This window comes from Vulpes vulpes, chromosome 11 (genome assembly GCF_048418805.1).
Source record: "Vulpes vulpes isolate BD-2025 chromosome 11, VulVul3, whole genome shotgun sequence".
Lineage (NCBI taxonomy): Eukaryota > Metazoa > Chordata > Mammalia > Carnivora > Canidae > Vulpes > Vulpes vulpes.
The window spans coordinates 2,482,536-2,497,261 of record NC_132790.1 but is presented as its reverse complement, the minus strand read 5'-3'; the positions used below and the strand labels follow the sequence as shown (position 1 = coordinate 2,497,261).

Sequence of the window (14,726 nt, the reverse complement as noted above, 5' to 3'; positions counted from 1 at the left end):
CCGGGTCTCCAGGATCGTGCCCTGGGCTGAAGGCAGTGCTAGACCGCTGAGTCACCTGGGCTGCCCTAGAATAATTTTTTTAGGAAAAAAAAGAAAAGAAAAAAGAAAAGAAAAGAAAAAAAGAAAAGAAAAGAAAAGAAAAGAAAGAAAAGAAAAGAAAAAAGGAAAGAAAAGAAAAGAAAAGAAAAGAAAGAAAAGAAAAAAAAGAAAAGAAAAGAAAAGAAAAGAAAAGAAAGAAAAGAAAAGAAAAGAAAAGAAAAGAAAAGAAAAGAAAAGAAAAGAACCCACACATTTGGTCTTTAATATTTGATGGGTGAGTATAATATTCTCAGGTTAAAAATGATTAGGGTATTTCATGTACAGTTTGAAATTCAAGTAATATAAGAAGATTTGTAATGAACAACAATCTTATTACCAAAAGTTTTTAACACTTTTTGCTGTTGAGCTTTTGGAAATTTCCTTGAATTCTCTATGAATAAGCACATTAATACCACTGTTTCTAGATTTATTAAATATCAGCAGTACCTGTTGATCCCCTGTGGCATTAGATGAAGATTTAGCTTATGTGCATAACCCTTCAATTTTGCGTAGTTATATGGCCATTTAAAATTTTGAACCTCTCTCCCAATTAAATTTGTAGCTTTAAGTAGTATATTTACACCAATATGTCATGTTCTATCACATTTTAACAGTATCTTTTGACTCAATACTTGGCAAATGTGGCACTTCTATGAAAATAAGGCTTCTGGCACTTATAGGATCACATCGTCTTCTACAGTTCCAAGTTGTTATGACCCCTGTGCCAGTCTTGAATAGTCCCAGAATTGAGGTCACATCGATTCCCCTTTCAAACCCTCCATCAAAATATAGATTACCCAGAATCATGCCACACCAAACTTATTTTCTTGCTTATACCACAAACTTTTGTTAGTTTCATTTTCCTAGATTATCTATTTTTTTTCTAGTGAGGAGAAAATATCTCATCTTCTAAGTATTCCCATATGTTCCAGATTCTAACTTTTATATCCTTTACCTCATTCTTCTTCCTTAAGAAATTCTTGGTGTTCACTGACTTTTCATTAGATGACTGGGTTAGTTCCAGTTTCTACTGTCCCGCATATTCCTCTTTCTTAGTTTTCAGTCTCATATTTTCCAGAGTATGTCCTTAAGCAGCTACCTCTGAAGGCTCAGATGTGATGCAAACGTTGTAAGTTATTGTATGTCCGAGACGACGTCAGTTCACTCTTACATTTCATTGTATTTGCTTGGTTATAAAGTCCTAGGTTAAAAATAATTTTCCTGGAAACCTGGAAACTGGATTCACTTTTCATCCAGCATCCATTGTTACTGTTAAAAGCCCAGTTGTTGTCTGATTCTTGTTCCTTTGTCATTGATTTTTTTTCTTCTCTCTGTGCATTTTTATTATCTTTATTTTTGTTACAGAATCATACAGCTTTATGTTTAAGTGTGTGTGCATGCATGTGTGTACATTTTCTTTCATCTCATGCTTTTGATTTCTGCCTCAGTTCTGGAAGATTTCCTGCACTTTTCTTCCAAATGACTTTTTATTTGTGTGTGTTTGTGTGTTGAGGAGAAGGTGAGATCATGTATGTATATTGATGTAACTTTTGCATTTCATCAACACAACCTCTCTAATCTCTCTAATTACACTTGTGACCGTCTTAAGTTTTCCTTTGCTTTTGAAGTTTTATCCTGTTGTTCCAGGGATCCATTTTTTTGGCCTGCTTCAATTAGTCATTGTCTTTTAGGCTGTAGAATTTCCAGCCGGTTCTGGTGATCTTTGGTCATCTGTTTACATTTAAGAATACAACAAGAAGGCTGACTCAGAGTTCCAGGTACATGCACGAGTCTCAGGAAAGGAAAGATTTCACTCTAGAATAAATGGTTAAGGAGCCATCACTTAGGTGATGCACCCAATGTCGGATTGAAAACCGTATTCCAGAGAGCAGACTCGCACATGCAGAGTGCTCCCGCACTTTGAATTTCTTCAGAGAAAAAGTTTGTGTTTGCATATTTTTTTTTTTAACAGTAAGAGCTAACATTTGCTTTACTATTAACACTTCTATATAACTTAGAATTATTATTTTTTTATTTATTTATGATAGTCACAGAGAGAGAGAGGCAGAGACACAGGCAGAGGGAGAAGCAGGCTCCATGCACCAGGAGCCCGATGTGGGACTCGATCCCGGGTCTCCAGGATCGCACCCTGGGCCAAAGGCAGGCGCCAAACCGCTGCGCCACCCAGGGGTCCCCTGTGTTTGCATATTGTATTGTCAGACCTTCAGTTTTCTTCAGGTTTTCACCTCTGACTCTCACTCCTGTGTTTATCTGCCACCTTTGAGCCCAGGCATCTCTAGGATTTGGCTAAAGAGATGCACCATCTTCCTGACTGCAAAAAATCTAGGCTAAGCTACTGTATCAGTTAACACTCTTACATCAGAATTTTGCCTTCTAGAAAATTATTGTAGGAAGATACTTTTTGAAAGTTATTTATTATCATGATAATGACGTCTTTAGAGCAAGGGATGGCAAATATACTTGAAAACTCATTCAGTCATCTCGAACTTTCTTTATTTACCAACAAGTTGATGACACCCAGCGCTTCAATGAGATATTTTGTTGTATGAGCCAAAGGATGAAACCTGTAGAACACTTACTTTAGAGACTCCGTATTCGATTTTTTGTTTAAAATTCTATTCAAAATAAATAGTTTCAGAAATGAAAAATATTTTCCCTGACAGTTTTCTTGATGATAATCATCAAACTTAAGAATGGAAAGAAGTTGAATATTCTTGTAACTGTACTCTTGGACCTTTCGTGGCATGTTGCTGAGTGGGGAAAAATAGCTTAAATGTAAATATAGGGCTCCCCTCATTTTTGTTGAAAATGTATTAGAAAAGAGGTAGAAAGAAATATTCCAGTATGCTAGCTAAGAATGCATAGCTTCACACGATAAGCTTATTTGTCTATATTTTTTTTCTCGAAACAACATATATAAATATTATATAATAAGAATATGTAAAGAAAAAACTCACATCAGAATTTTTCGTAGGTAGGGAAAATTGCTCTTATTTCAGTCAAACTAGTACACAATTCAATGGAGAGTTTTTAAAACTGAAACTCGAAACTGGCTGATAGTCACCTAGTATTTGGAATAACAATAATATTGAAAGGTTCTATCCTGACCCTCAGATGGTAGTCAATATAATTTTAATTTTTCCTGTAGCAGAGACAAGTTTGCTCAGCCTTCCCTTTTGCTTTTTGCTACTATCACCCAAGATTTACTTCATTTGAGCAAGATTTGCCTTCAGATCTGTGGCTGGCTGGACTTGTGCATGTGCAATGCCTTTGAACTGGGACTTCTCTTTTTCATAAACTGAATAGAAAGAAAATAAAGCCAGAATTGATCAAAAAGTGGCATTAACCTATTGTAACACTTATTTTAAACCTGAGAGTGAATTTGTTTATAGCCTTCAGAAGGTTCACCCTGAGTTTTCAGTAGTGAACATATTGGTGGCCTGGCAGCATCGCCTACTTCAGTGGTTCTCAATTCTGGCTACACATTCAAGTCACCCGGGAGCTCTTAAAACTCTCTGGGTCCCAGCTCCTGAAAATCAATTTTACTTGGTCTGAGGATTGAAATCAGGATCTATACTTTTAACTATAACCCCAGGCCAACATTGAATGTAGCCAGAATTAAGAATTTCTAGCCTAAAACATGTATCTTGATTTCTCCCTGAGGACATTGTTAAGGTACTTTTTCAAAATTCTTTAAACAATGAGCTGTGTTATTTATGATAGCACTCTGTATTACTGCAAATTAGTAAGTAATATTAAATATTCACTTAAATATTCACTTTTGTTTCTTAATATTCACTTTTCTTAAATATTCACTTTTGTGTGTGTGGCATCAAGACAGTGCTGGCGTATTAAGTTTCCTAATTAAAGGAAGACAGCCACCGGCAGGTTCATTTCATATACAACATCGATATCAAAGAGAACATTTCATCAGAACAAATATACTCAGAGTACAAAGGTCTTTTCCATACTAATTAATTCTGGAAGAGGTTACTATTGTTATTTTCTGATAAGAAGACAAAAATAAGCACAAAAACCTTGTCTGAAATACCATACAAGTGACATAGTTTGCATAGCACTTTTCATTAATAATTTTCCCAAATTAATACTGGTTAATAGCCTCACAATGACTCTGGTCATGCAAGCCTTTCCATTCAGTTCTATGCATCTTATTTTTGAAAGTTAAAAAAATTGTGATAGTGACATTGTAAGTGTTGACATTTTCTCTAAATGCTTAATGTAATTGGGCGTCCTCACTCCATGGATGTTTCTCTCCTCATCCTTCCAGTACGTCCCAATCATCTACTACACTTGACCTATCTTCCTGCCTCTTCAGGCATCATACCTCATAGTCAACACTTTAGCACCCCCAGCCTCAATCTACCATTCATTCAATTTAGGGAACCATCACAGCTTCCCAAGAGGTTAAAGCATCCACACCTGAGGTATTTGCCTTTACAGCGAAGGTGAGAATGAAGCTCTGGCTGACTGTGGTATCAGCAGGTGTTCCAGGAATCCATCTGGATGTAACACCTGGCTGAAAAGTACTCATTTAGAGGCAGCCACATATCTAAAATGGATATGATTTTTTTCTTTGAAAATAGATCAAGCAAAACGGTGTCAAATATACCAAGAGTGCAATTAAATAAAGCATGAGTGTTTTAGCAATACATACTCTTTTAAATTCAATGAAGTTGCATTTTCTAATTTTGCTTTTAGAGTGCAGACTGCCAGCTTCTACCGTTGGGTTGGTTAATGCATGAGAGTTTCCAAGCACCAGCAGGCTCTAATACAGTTTTTGAAACCTAACTGATGCATCTAGTTAATGGCTTTTCTTAAGAGACAGAGAGAGAGAGAGAGAGAGAGAGAGAGAGAATCACATGAGTGTGAGGGAGGAGTAGGGGGGGGAGAGAGAGAATCCTTGCTGAGTGTGGAGGCTTGATGTCATACCCCTGAGATTATGACCTCATCTTTGTGGGGCTCGATGTCATACCCCTGAGATTATGACCTGAGCCAAAATCAGGTGGATGCTCAACTGACTGGGCCACCCAGGCACCCTCCTTTGTTTTGTTTTGTTTTTTGTTTTTGTTTTTTTTACAGTGAACTTTGAGTAGTTCAAAATAGTTTGCCCCATGAGACTATCAGTGCTGTCGCAGAGTTAGCTACAGGTAGTCCGTGTTCCACTGAGGATGAGTATAGGTCATTGTTCAAAGTGATAGCTACGGAGGAAGGAACACTCCTGGTTCTGTTGACTCAGAGCTGGACATTTCTAGTAAGATTGCCTAGCAGGATTTGTAGTGTATTATGGATGAAATGCTGTTTTCCCTGGCAGACATTGGTCAAATTCTCATTCTTGTATCTACTAGCTGTGTGACTGTGGCATATTTTTAACCACTCTGAGCCTCGGTGATCCCATTTATTAATTGGAATTAATGATCCATACTTTGCAAGACTTTTAAATTAAAAAAATAATGTTTAATTTAATTAAATTAATTTATTTAAATTAAATAAAGAGGCGCAACTCCATCACACTCCTAGCACAACATCATAGAGGTTTGACAAATATTTGTTCATTGCTTTATTCACTCACTCATTAAGCTTATCTTGCCCCTCAAGTTTTGCTGGGCTCAGAGATATCTTCCCCAACCAACTGTTTCTATTATCACCAAAATGTAATTTTTTTATGGCAGAGTGGAATAACAATAATTTACTGAACACTTATTACACACTGTCTACCTGCCATATCTCACTTAATTCTCATAACAGTTTTTTTTAGTTAGGTACTATTATTAGCCTCTTTTCTTTTTAGCTGAGGAACCTGATTGGCCAAGATAGGATAACTTGCTAAATGCCATACATCTAACCAAGGAAGAATTGAAATCCTAATCTAGGAGGTCTTAGCCCCTCATCCTCTCCCTCAATCATCCCAGTAGGAACACAGTCCATGGAGGGAAGAGGTGGTTAGTGGTGTCCATAGAACACTAGCTCTGCAATGTTAATAAGTATGGGGCTGCGAGCAGTGAAAGATGGGGGTAACACTGCATAGTAAAATATATTTGGGTGATGATTGGTTGCATAAGACTATAATCAGGTTGGGAGGTTTAGAGTTTCATTGTTTGGTTTTCTTTCTTCATTTTTTATTTTGCCATCTGTGAGCCTTTAATTCTTTTTTTTTTTTAAGATTGATTTATTTATTTTAGAGAGATAAAGAGTGAGAGCTGAGGCAGGGGGAAAGGGAGAGAGAGAAATCCTCAACCAGACTGCCCACTGAGGGTAGAGCCCCAGACGGGCTCCATCTCACAACCTTAAGATCATGGCCTGAGCCAAAGTCAAGACTCACACACTCAAGCCACTGAGCCAGCGAGGCGCACCTAATTCTACTTTTCATAGGACAGCTCCCAAAGCCAGAGCACCATTTGATCTTTTGCCTGGAGCCACACAGACAGACAGACAGACACACACACACACACACACACACAGAGTTATTCTGGCAAGTGTCAATCCATGTAACAAGGGACTTGAAACCCCGATGTGTCGATACCCTTGTCTGTCGGCCTGGAAGCCCTGTGTTATCACTCGCCCTCTCTCTTGCAGGTGTTCTGTAAAGTGACAAGGACAGAAAAATCCATATTAGCAAGTAACTGGAGCTTATGCTGCAATAAACCCAGATAACTTTGAAGTGAAATAATCAGGGCTTGTTAAGGTCAACATAATTTGGGTGCAGCCAACTAAAACGTGCATCTACCCAATCTTGTGAAATCAACATTTCATTAACGCTATGAAGTGAGTCCCTTTAGGATCTGATTCATGTTGGCACAGCAGATATTTGTCTTCTGTGAGCTTAATAGTTCAGGTTGGTGGAGGGTTCATTTTATTCCTTAAAACAGTTATGGTCAAATGAGTACGTGGTAATTTTGCTTTCATCCTGTAATATTAGACAATCTCCAATAGTTTTTGATATTTCTTTCAAATAACGTTTCGCATTAAGATGGCGGAAAAAAATAACTTCTTATTGATGTTGCCAACCTACTTCAAGATTACAGAAATAGAGGAATTACACTGAAAGAATGGGTTGTTTTCCAGTTGTGACAGCCTCACAGTCGCTGTAAATCTTTTCATTTGTTAGCTAAGCCCATTAAATAAGTCCTCTTGCCTCAATTTTTTTTTTCAAATTGTGTTCAGCATCTGACACTGCTCAGCACTTGCTGCTGCAAGTGCTATATCCACTGCCACCCGTTGTCCAGTGTGCCATGTCCCTGGGGAGATGTGCATAATAACTTCCTAATCGTCTCTGCTCCCATCCTCGCCTCCTTATGGTCTATTTTGCATACAGCAGTTACCAGAAGCTTTCATAAAAGGAAAATTAAATATCATCATTTCTCTACTCACATCCTTCCTGGTTTCCCACTACCTGTCAGAATTAGACTCCTAACTGTAGCCTTCAGAGGCCTTAAGAGATGTGGCCCTGCTCTAGATCTAGAGCATTCGCTAATGCTTCCGTTGACTCACAGTGCTAGAGCCATCCCAGCCCTCTTTTGTTCTTTGTTCATTATAACTTTTGCTCTTATCCCAAGTCCCTACGCTGAGAGAAATATGAGCTTCACTTTGTGTCTCCTGATCTTGACTTAAGAGATATTACTGGAAATTACAAGATTTATTTTTTTTTCCTTCTTTCCATTTCCAGAGGACAGAGACTTGCCTAGTCTTGTTGGTGCCGACAGCCCAGAATCAAGAACAGTATCTGGCACATAGTAGGTTGTCAAGAAGTAGCTTTAGGATCCCTGAAAGGAGAGATGGACAGATGAAAGCCAATGAGGATATTGCACACGTATCTTTGGAGAATCTGCTCTCCATTACTACTTTGCTTTCCGTGATGTCGTTCATCGCTGTGGTTTTCTCACTCATTAGGAATCAGTACCGTGTTATTGTTCTCACTGAAGACCTAATCTAATGGCATCCCTCGTTTTCATGTAAGATGTATTGGCAAACCTTTTGCAGAGCATTTAAAGACCTAATAGCTATGGCTCTTTTTAGTCGTCAGAGAATGCCTTTTTAACATTATTCCTAATGGGAAGCCCTCTGGAGTGCCCATTTAGATGCTTCCTACTTTCTATTATCCGATTATTATTTCTATTATAGCACTTTGGCTGGTTCACTAGAATGATAATAACTGCCCTCTATGTCTGTCTCATTCGTGTTACCTGTACACACTGTCTACTCGATGGATGGATCATTGATGATTGGGTGAATGTGTGGAACAATGCATGTGGATAGAGTAAGCACTGGCACACTGACACAGTGGAAAGAAAGCATTTATCTTCAAAATTTGCTTGGGTGTGGGGTTGACTGAATACAGCTTTGGCGATGCCCCCACTGTGACTGGCTAGTGTCAGGGCTTGAGAGCAATGCTCATGTTGGGAGAAGTGGGCAGCAAAGGAACTGCAAGGAATTAGTTAAGTCCGGATCTTCATTATCACCATGTTCTAACCACTGAGTAAACCATATGTGGACCGTTAGGTTTACTCTTCATAGGAAATTTCAGTGGAATAATAATTTTTAAAATCATGGACCTTACTAGCAGTCATATCAGGTACTAACTCTATCACTCAGGAGAAAGGTACACCATCCGTGCCTCAGGTTCCTGATTTACGAAATGGAGATATCAATACTATGGTTTGATTTTTTTCTTATACTGTGAGTAAGGATTGTTTGAATTAAGAGTTTTCGTGACATGCAAATAAGACAATGCATGTTGGAAGTATTACTATTCATATTAATTAACACAAATTAATATCACATATAATAATTGATTGCATTGATATGCAATTATATTAATTATGCATAAGTAATATTATGCATGATGATGCATATTGAAATAATATGCCATATTAATTTAGGTTTGCTAAAATCATCATTAGTTCTCTTTTCACTATATCAGGCTCCCTGCTTCAACATAGTAAATGATTTTTTTTCAGCTTGGAGAATCTTTTTTTTTTTTTTTAGTATAATAGCTTTATGAGATATAATTCACATACTGTAGAATTCACCCAGTCAATGGTTTTTAGTATATATAAATTTATATATAAATTACAAAAAATAAAAATAACTTTAAGCTATTACTATCTTTATTTTAATCTTCTGCCCCAATTGCTCTGGCAATCCTGGAACACACTATCATTAGCAATGTATGGAAAGGTTGCACCGTAGTGGCCAACTAATAAGATCACTCACACATACTTAAAATTGCCTAACAGTTACCTCATCCATTTCCAGATGGTCCAGCAGTTATATTACTATATAGCAAAGTAATGAAATGGCATTAAAATAAAGAAGAATCGTGCTGGAATAATTTGTCTATTAAAATTACAGTGTGAGAGATGGCTCTAAGGTTTATGCTGCAATCATAGGAGCCTGCTGTCTTGATTGGTCCCTTTGAGTTTTGAGCTGATGTTGGTTTGCGCACAAACTTTGCAAGAGTTCATGGATTCCCACTTGACTCAACAAAAGTTTTCATCATAAATTATATTACTGATGATTGCAAAAAGGATTTGTAAATTAAATTTTAAATTTCCATTGGTGTATTCATGTCAATTATGTTGTTTCCTGCCCACCTAGACTTTAAAGTGGAAAATATGACTTTTTTGCAGTCCCAAATTACATAATTGGTTTTATAGATGCCTAATTACTGGAGTTGTGAACTTAAAGAAAGAGAATGTGTATTTCTTTAATACCTTATATGTACAAATCACATAGATTATTTCATATGATCCTAATCCTTGAAGCAAGATTTTATTATTCCAGATTTTCAGATTTAAAAAACCATAATTGACCCACTGCCCTCAAGCTGATAAATGACATAACTAGGATTAATTTGGGTTTGCTGAAATCATTAGTTCTTTTTTCACTACGTTGGGGTCCTGGGTTTAACATATTAAATGATTTTTTTTTTAAGGTTTGGGAATCATGTTTATATATATATATATATATATATATATATATATATATATATATATAGCTGTAGCAGCTTTATTGAGATATAATTCACATACCATACAATTCACCTATTTTAAGTGTGCAACTGAAATGGTTTTTCATATATCTATTACCGTAATTTTAGGATATTTTCATCAAAAAAAAAAAAAAAAGGATATTTTCATCACCTCAAAAGAAGACCTCATACCTATGAGCAGTCACCTATTCTTCTTTCCTCAATCCCCCAAGCTTCAGGTAGCCACTCATTTACTTTCTGCCTCTAAAATTATTCTGGACAGTTCATGCTAGTCACAAAAGACAATATTTGGTCTTTCCTGACCAGCATTTTTCACTTAGCTTAATGTTTCCAGTGTTCATCCATGTTTTAGCATTGATCGGTACTTCATTCCTTTTTATTGCTGGATAATATTCCACTGTATGGATAAGTCATGTGTTGTTTATCCATTCATCAGTTGATGGACACTTGGATAGCTTTTGGCTATTACGAATAATACTGCTATGAGCATTGGTGTATAAGATTTTGTGAATTGATATTTTCATTTCTCTTGAATACATACCTGGGAGTAGCGTGGAGAATCATATGGAAGCTATGTTAAAACTTTGGAGGAACTGCCAGATTGGTTTCTCCAGCACCCGCAGCATGTTTCATACCCATCCACAGTTTCTGAGGGCTTGACGGCTCCACATTCTCACCAACAGTTGTTATTGTCCATCTTTTCTAGTATAGCCGTCCAAGTGGGTGTGAAGTGGTCGCATTGTGGGCTTGGGTTCGGTTTACACGTCCGTGATAAATAACGATGTTGAGCATCTTTTCATCTGTTTGTTGGCCACTGTATATCTTTTTTGGAGAAATGTCTATTCAGATCCTTAGCCCTTTTTCAAACCGGGTTGTCTTTTCATTATTGAGTTGTGTTATATGTACATATAGATACATAGATGCTCTTTCTGTTTCTTGTATAAAAGCACAAATATATGCATGGAAAACGTGTTTATTTGTATGATATACATGTACACATATGCACATACCCTGCTATAACTTAATGTCCATTGCTGATATATGCATACACATATCGCATGCACGTTTTGTATGAGTGTGTGCGTGTTACTCTATGTCAGGTGCTAATAAAAGTAATAAAAACTTCTGAGGAGACAGAGAAGTATGAGAGGTTCTATTTTAGAAATGGTGGTTGAGAAAGACTCTCTGACGCAGTGACCTGAGCAGAACCCTGACTGCAACGAGGATTGAGCATCCCTGGCAGAGAAAGGAGCAAGTGCAAGGGCTCTGCAGTGAGAACATACTTCACACCAAGGAACCTAGTGCAGCTGGACTGGAGGGAGTGAGGGTGAGGTTAGAGGACAGAGATGAGAAGTGGTAGTAAGGGGCCTGAGGATGCTTGCCCAGTGTGTCATAATGTAAATATGACTTTTACTTGGAGCTACAAAGTATTGGAAGGTTCTGAGTAGAAGTTTAATGTAATTTAACGTAAATTTTAAAAGGGCCACTCGGTCTGTGGTAGGAGTGAAAAACAGAAACAGGAAGATTGATTAGGAGACTCTTGCAGGTTTCTACCGAGAGACAGTGGTGGCTTGGATTAAAAAACTATGACTTTAATAAATGATCAGTTTCTAGATGTAATTTGAAGATAGGTCAGACAGGAGTTTAAATCCTTGGAAGCATTCAACAGATCTTTACTGGATAGCAAAGACAGGTCAGACCCTATTCTAGACGGTAGGGACAAAACAGCGAACAAAAAAGACAACAAAAACGAATAAAGCAAAAAAACTGACCCACAGATACCTTGGTGAGGGAAATAGATAATAAATGAGGATAAATAAATAAAAATAACATATTGCATGTTAGAAACTGATCTGCTAGAAAGTAAAAGCAAAGCAGAAAAAGTATTTTGTGCTCAGTCAACAAAATTTATTTAAGGATCAGACATCAGGTCAAAGAAAGTGAGGAGTCAGGATATTGGCCTCTGTAAACTGGAAGAATGGAGTCGCTATTTATTAAAGTGCTCATTGTTTCTATCCATGGGCTTGGGGGAACGTTCTTGTGAACGTAACTTTTTTTTTCTTTTAGATGACTTTAGGATCCCTCTCTAGGTGTGCTCTTAAAACATATAAACACACTGTGTTCCAAAAAATGTACTGATTTATATTGGTACAGAAAACAAATGACTATTACCATTTCTCTAACGTCTTGTCGACAATGGATATTCTTATTAGGAATGAAAGATGCCAAAGAAAATTCATGTGCTAGCATAAAATAGTACCTTTTTAATTTTAAATTCTTGGCCATGGAAGATATTAAGCCACATAAAAATAAGTAAGTTTTCATAAAATTTACCTTACCTTTTATTTCTTGTCTGTTGACAATTTTTATCTTTACCCGTTGGGATGCTAATATTTATCTCCATCATCATCACCTGAAGGAAGATAGAAAGCTATGTTGATAATTAGAGATTCCATCCTTTTTCATTCAACAAATATATTGCAATTTTTACATGACCCAGTTGTTTTTGTTTTAATTTTTTAATATTGGGCAGCCCGGGTGGCTCAGCGGTTTAGCGCCGCCTTCAGCCTGGAGACCCAGGATCGAGTCCCACATGGGGCTCCCTGCATGGGGCCTGCTTCTCCCTCTGCCTGTGTCTCTGCCTCTCTCTCTCTCTCTCTCTCTCTCTCTCTCTCTCTCTGTTTCTGTCTCTCATGAATAAATAAATAAAATATTTAAAAAAATTTTGAATATTATATTGCTTCAAAGTTTCCTAAATCATCATCCCTCCAATACTACAAGAGGCAGTATTAAATTGTAGCTAAGAATGTAAGGTTTAGGGCCAGATTTCCTGGGCTCTCATCCTGCCTCATACCAAATGTGACACCCTAGGTACCTGCCTACATTTCCTTGCTAGTAAGGAAGGCTAGTAACAGTACTTTTAAATGATTTAATCAAAATATATGTGAAAATAATATGACACCCTTCCCAGTGCTCAGACCAAAAACATTGGAATTATTGTTGACTTTTCTCTTTTAAATGTCACATCCAATAGAATTCTGTTAGTTTTACCTTAAAAAATACATCCTCAGGTTGACCATACCTGAGTCTTGATACCACCCTGACCCAAAGCATAGCCTCTCTACCTCATTATTTCAATTACTCCTACCTGATTTCTTTGCCTCTGGCCTTGGCACCTCAGCCTATTCTCATGTCAGCACCCAGATTGATTTTGTTAAAATCTGCTCAAATTCACTCTGCTCAAATTCACACAATAGCACTTTTTAACTCAGGATGAAAACCAAAATCATTCTAGTGACCCAAGTCCTCCATGATATGCTCCTACTTCCTCTATTGCTACTTTAACATGATACCCTGCCTGCCACCTTCACTCTTGTTCATTCCTCACCAGTCACACTAATCTATTTGTCTGTCATCAGACAAGAAAGGCATGTTCCCACCTCAGGGCCTTTGCACTTGCTTTACCCTTTGCCTACATGCTCTTCCCACCATTTTGGCATCTTTGCTCCAGGTTACTTAAGGGAGGTCATCCTTAACTATCTTATTTAGAATTGCAAATTTCAGCCCTCTCTGTTAATGTCCCTGCCCTCTTTTTTTTTTTTAATTAACCACATCATCATTTAATATATAAAAGTTACATTTGTTCTTTTCTTAACTTTCTCACCATCATCTTTATGAGGGTGACGATTTTTGTTCACTGTGCTTCCTCCTACCTTCAAAGTAGAATAGTCTCTGGAACACTGTAGAACTAGCTCAATATATTATTTAATGAATGAAGGATACCTGATACGTATAACAAATAATTGTTAGCTATCCACCTGAAAAAGAAAGCAAAACAAAACATTGGTTACAGGAATAGTGTGTATAAAGTTAGTGTGAGAAAAAAAATACCTATTTAACAACAACAACAACAAAAAAATACAAACTACATTAAGACATTTTTATATTCAGGAAAAGCATCTAATTGATTTCTTGTTTCTAGCCCAGGAACACTGTAGGAACATTTTAAGAGACAAGACAGGAGAGATAAATTTACGTTACATTAACAGGAATTTGCAATCTTGCTAATAGTAAAAGGAAAAAAGAAAGCTGTTATTACATTCAGAAGAATCCTTCTGTATAATTTGAAGAAAAATAATAAAAAAGGTAAACATAGGGGTACCTGGGTGGCTCAGCCATTGAGCGCCTGCCTTTGACTCAGGGCGTGACCCGGGGGTCCCGGGATCGAGTCCCACATCGGGCTCCTCCGCAGGGAACCTACTTCTCCCTCTGCCTGTGTCTCTGCCTCTCTCTCTGTGTCTCTCATGAATAAATAAATAAAATCTTTAAAAAGAATATTAAGTGCTCAGAGCATTTTAATGTAATTGACAATTAATGACATAAAATATGACGTGTCCAGAGTTCATTCCTACCACTGCTAAGATTCTGATACTGTAGCTGCACATGGAATAATATGTGTGATGGCAGGTTTTAAGCATTACTGATAAAAGTTATTAGTGCATATATCATAAATGATTTTTTGTGTTATAATACTAAGTTAAATGATTGAAATCCTTAAAGAATTGTACATAGTTGTTGATATCAAAATTTATGATAGGTGTCAACAGATGGAATAAAA

General features: G+C 37.0%; 1 protein-coding gene across 4 annotated transcripts in view; it reads left to right on the top strand.

Annotated features, from left to right (window-relative positions):
• ANO3 (anoctamin 3) overlaps positions 1-14,726 on the top strand; it is a 379,990-nt gene that overhangs the window by 207,177 nt on the left and 158,087 nt on the right. The window lies entirely within an intron of this gene.